Raw genomic sequence first — 5,295 nt, forward strand, 5'->3', positions numbered from 1 at the left:
CAGACTTACATACTTTACATCTCGTATATAAAAAACAAGTAATAAAGTACTCCTTTCGTTCTAAAATATTAGTCATTTTAGCTCTAGATTTTTATGTCTATATTTATATAGATGATAACGAATCTAAACATATATATATATAACACATAGATTCATTATTATATGAATCTACTAAAAAAGCACAACGGTTATAATTTACAACTAAGGGACTACAACCACAAGTGCCCGTCTAGCTCAGTTGGTAGAGCGCAAGGCTCTTAACCTTGTGGTCGTGGGTTCGAGCCCCACGGTGGGCGATTAAATTTTTCATTTTTGCTCCGTTCGTCCGGCGCACGGGGCCGTTCGCGCATCCGGCCCACAGTGGGGCGGTTGTTCTTTGTTTTTTTTGTCTGGTCCCGGGTTCGCGCATCTAGCCCACTGTGGAGCATTTTTTTGCTTGTTTGGGCCGGCCGCAGTTGTCGCAAATTGTTTCGTTTTTTTTGTTTGGTCTGGGCGAATTATTTTATTTTAATTTAGTCCACCAGGCGGCCGCAGTGGTCGAGGATCCTCGAGTTTTATCATGAGGAGATGTATACAAATAAGATAGGGTCAGGGATGTATCGGACGAATTGTTTGAAAGAGCATGAGGGCCTCTCACTTTTGAGGTATGATGAGGACTTTGTCGGCGTCTCTTCGTTTTCTCTTGTCTGTAAAAAAAACGGTTCTGAATTTTTTTTTAAAAAAAGAGGAAATGAGATACTTAGCGTTTGCGTTGGAGGATTGTACACTTGTTAGACCAATATATAGTAAAGACTAGCAATACAATTAGGGATGGCAATTTTACCCGCGGGTTCGGGTATCCGCGGATATCCGACCCGCCGGTTTCGGGTTCGGGTACGAAATTTAACCCGCGGGTCTCACCCATACCCGACCCGTGATAAAATCGGGTCGGGTACGGGTTTAATATTTTACCCGCGGGTACCGGCGGATATCCGAAATTTTCAGTTTCCATTTTTTCAGCCCACCTGAAATCGGCCGGCCCAGCCCAATGTCCTTTATTCAATCACCCAGGAACCCTAGTTTCTCTCTCACGGTCTCACCTCAGGCAGTCACGCATAGCCGCCAGAAAGCAGAAACTGCTCCAGCGCTCCTGTTCCTCGCCGGCGTCGACCCTGCCGCGGTGCCGCACTGTCGCCTGCGTGGTTGGCTGGCTGCGTCCCTGCTCGGCTGCCCAGCTACCTGGCCGCCACCCGCCATCGCCACTCCGCCAGCGAGGAGCGAGATCCAGGCGAGGTGACCAGGCGAGTGCGGGCATCCCTGCTGCCCGTGCTGGCGTCCCTGCGTCCAGGCGAAGCGACCAGGCGAGTGCGGGTGTCCTTGACTCCTTGCGTCCCTGCTGTCCGTGCGTGCCGTTTGCTGTCTGCGCACTGAGAGCCACTACCAATTGTTGCAGAGGCTTCACGGCGGACTGACTTCAATTGTTGCAGAGGCTTCACGGCGGACTGACTCAAATCATGTGTTGTTGTCCAAACTCCAAAGAAACTCCAAAGAAAATCATGTGTTGCTGTCCAGGCTTGCTTCTGTAACAATAATCAGATTTATTATGTCTTGTCTTTTTCTACCTTGTATATTGTCAACCATGTGTTTAATTTATGTGGAGTGTAATTATACCCGCGGGTATCCGATACCCGCCCGATACCCGATGAGTACGGGCACGGGTACAAAATCCTACCCACGGGTATAGTCGCGGGCGGGTATGAGTAATATCCGCGGATATTGTCGCAGGTGGATATTTACCATACCCGATCGGAACCCGACCCATTGCCATCCCTAAATACAATGATACATTTACTAGTAGTTTCTTTTAATAAAATCATAAATGTGCTACTCTACCTGCCGTTGACTACTCCATCCGTCGTTCCCAGCGAGGAGGAGAGGTAGTACTACCTCTCACGACTTGTCCTTCCTCTTCCTCGTGAGAGTCGTGCCCTTGAACGGAATCCGAGGGCACCTCGTTTGCCACCTCTATGCACAAGTGTCATCTTTTCCCTAACGCTGACGCGGTTTCAAGATTAAGAGCCAGCAAATGTACTGTGTCGCGCTCGACGTACATATAGTTGCCTACTATACACACTATTAAAATCGTTACATACTGAAATGAATCTAGAAAAAAACAAGAGTTGACGCATCGATGACTAAGCCAGATGGACAGTTTCGTTCCACCGCAAAAAGTCATCAAAACAGATAGCTTGTTTATATCGATTTTTCCACCGGCTCTACGGCTCTATCTATATATAGTTCCAGAGTTCCTCATCTCACTCAGTTACACGGGATCTGCTGTTGATGAAAGAAGACTGTGAACACATTAAGAGCTTGTTCGGTTAGCTCTTAATACATGTGTATTAAGTGGGATTAGATGAGTTTAAATTCCAAACAAGTCAAACTTTTTCTTAAAATTTTCCAATCTCATCCAATACATGGGTAACAGGATTAACCGAACAAGGCCTAAAAAGGTGTACTTATTATGTGCTGCAATGATAGGTCTCATCAACGTCATTGTCGACTCAACCGATGTTGTCATTTAGATGGCAGGACTGAAATTAAGGTGCTAGTGTAACGAAAATATAACATATATGTAGAACATGAGTAGCAAGAAAACATTATGTAATATACCACTGAGCTGCTACTTGTTAGCTATAAGCAGTAATGCGAGTAGTAGACGATATCATTTTAAGTTTGCTCATGGCTTGAGAACGTTCGATTTGTTTCATGGCCACAGGCTTATTGTTAACAAAGATATTTAGTTTACTTTGTTTGGTCGTTCAGCTAAAAGAGATGAATTGTTAGGGCTATTTTGGGAACATCGAATCTCCTTCAGGATTGGAGTGGATTAAGTTAAAAATAAACTAATTTTCTCTGAAATTTCCATCAATCCCGAAGGGGATTTGAGTTTCCAACAATGGGTATCTAGGACCAGGGTATGCTCACCCTGGTTGTTGGGTGTCTATTTCTATTTGGGCTCCAACATCACGTTTGGGACGGTACTGTAGCATTCTATTCAGGAGCGGGGTGGAACATAGCGACCTTGTTAGTACTCCCCGTTTCTTTTTAGTTGTCGCTGGATAGTTTAATTTTGCACTATTCGGCGACAACTAAAACGAAACGGAGAGAGTATTTAATTATGTAGAACGAGCAACTTTAAAAGTAAATGCTTTTATATGTTATGTTGCGGACTTGTTCTCAAATGCTATGAGTCAAGAACAAGGCAACATAGAAAATGTTAATCGGTAAAGCCCTTCGTCCTTCGAAGCATTATTCCCCTTAGGATATAATGGTTTTCGGACGAAGGTTATGAAGGACGTACCTTCATAAATACATTATATAATGACGAAGGATGAATTGTAAGGAATATAATGAGCAACATAAACAATTATATATTATTATCATGTGTAAACAGAAATAACGTTGGATTACAATTGTACCTTCAACTTGAAGGAGATGAAAGTATAAGCGTGACGCAAAAGCGAATGCCAAATCAGCGTCCCCAGTACGGGGGTACTGTTCACCTATTTATAGGCACGGGACACAGCCCATACAAAAATTACATTCATGCCCTTTACATTTGATAATAATTCTATAGTAGTCTATCGAGGTCTGAATAGTCTTTTCATCTTTAAGTCGGTTTCATTTTCTGCTGCCACGCCGAAGCTTTCCTGTTCAAATCTTCGGCGCTGTATCGACCTTCGTATTATCCTGGTCTTCTCCTGCCGCGATACCGACTTGAGTCCGAAGGCACCTGCTCACACATTATACTTCCAGAAATATTGTTAAATCCTGTTTTTGAGGACCTTCGTAAGCCGAAGGCCCCCAACAGTAGCCCCTCGCAATATAAATTTGTTTAAAATAATAAATTTAAATTGCGACATGGACGAAGGCTTTACGCCGAAGGTCCGAAAAAACACCTTCCCTTTGCTAGAATAGCAACATTCACTGACAGGCGGGGTCTTTCAATTTTCAACGCATTGAGCGTATAAATACAGTCATACCGCAAACTCATTTGGCACGCTCTCTGGCCATCTGCTCCCGCTCACTCAATTTTTAGCTCTTGTGCACTAAGATTTGCTAAGTTTTCAGTTTTGAAGCTTCGGCTTTGAAAATAGTTTTTAGTGTTTCCGAAGATGTCTGAAGATAAGAAGGCTGCTGCTGAAATGAAGCTGAGTCTCGACGAAGAGAAAAACTTGGGGTTTCTTATAGCGATGTCAAAGACCAATACAGAAAAAATCACCAAGGAGATTTTGGAAGGTTTATCTGAAGATACTGGTGACAGTGACAGTTATGATGTGGACAGTGGTGGTGAAGACTCCGAAGATCGTCCCTGGCGACCAAGCCATTCAGTTTATGGTAAATCAACTATCAAAGAGAATCATCTTGTCAACATGAGAGGAAGGTATTTCCGGGATTTGTCCGTTGTGAGAGCCGACGAAGGGGAGAAGACTTGTCCACACCCTGAAGAGAATGAAGTCGTAGTGTACCGAAGCTTTTTGAAAGCTAGACTGCGATTTCCCTTGAGCAGCTTCGTCGTGGAGGTGCTGAAAATCTTCGAAGTCTATCTTCACCAACTTACCCCCGAGGCAATCATAAGGCTGAATATCTTTGTGTGGGCCGTGAGGAGCCAAGGTCTGAAGCCTGATGCAAAAAGCTTCTGCCATATACACGAATTATCATACGAAACAAAACCTTGGGGTAAGGAACAGTATCACAATAATTTTGGCTGCTACAGTTTCGTTTCTCGGTCCGGGTCAAGCTGTCCCGTGCCAACCTTTCGGAAGAGATGGCCCGGAGACTGGATGACAGAATGGTTTTATGTGAAGAATGACCTGTCAGTACGAGAAGATATCAAAGGTATAATTATGCGCCCTATTTGGCAAAGCTTCGGCCTTCGGAGGCCGAAGGTTGAAATGAATGAAGCTGCCGAAGAATGCCAGAGAGCCTTCGGCGTTATCTGCTCTTTTATTGGAACGAGAGATTTGGTACAAGAGCACATCGCCTTCAGGGTATGGCCACTTGCGGAGAAATGGGAAATGCCGCAAGAAACCATAAAAGAGGCCGACGAAGGTGGACTTATCAGGCTGAAGTACACTTTTAAGTTCGGAGATAAATTCGTCGAGCCAGATGATGACTGGTTAAAAAGCATTGAAAATTTAAGTGATGAACTGCTTGGGGCTTATTCGAAGGCCGAAGATACTGCACTGTCAGTAGCCTTCGGAGGCCGAAAAAAGAAAAGGCTGAATCGGGTGTTTGACGCAATCGGGTTCG

General features: G+C 44.3%; 1 non-coding gene across 1 annotated transcript; it reads left to right on the forward strand.

Annotated features, from left to right (window-relative positions):
* The first annotated feature begins 223 nt into the window (after positions 1-223).
* Positions 224-296, forward strand: TRNAK-CUU (transfer RNA lysine (anticodon CUU)). Its single transcript has one exon. It is a non-coding gene; the product is annotated as a tRNA-Lys (tRNA).
* The last annotated feature ends 4,999 nt before the right edge of the window (positions 297-5,295 follow it).

Source organism: Zea mays, chromosome 6, assembly GCF_902167145.1.
Source record: "Zea mays cultivar B73 chromosome 6, Zm-B73-REFERENCE-NAM-5.0, whole genome shotgun sequence".
Lineage (NCBI taxonomy): Eukaryota > Viridiplantae > Streptophyta > Magnoliopsida > Poales > Poaceae > Zea > Zea mays.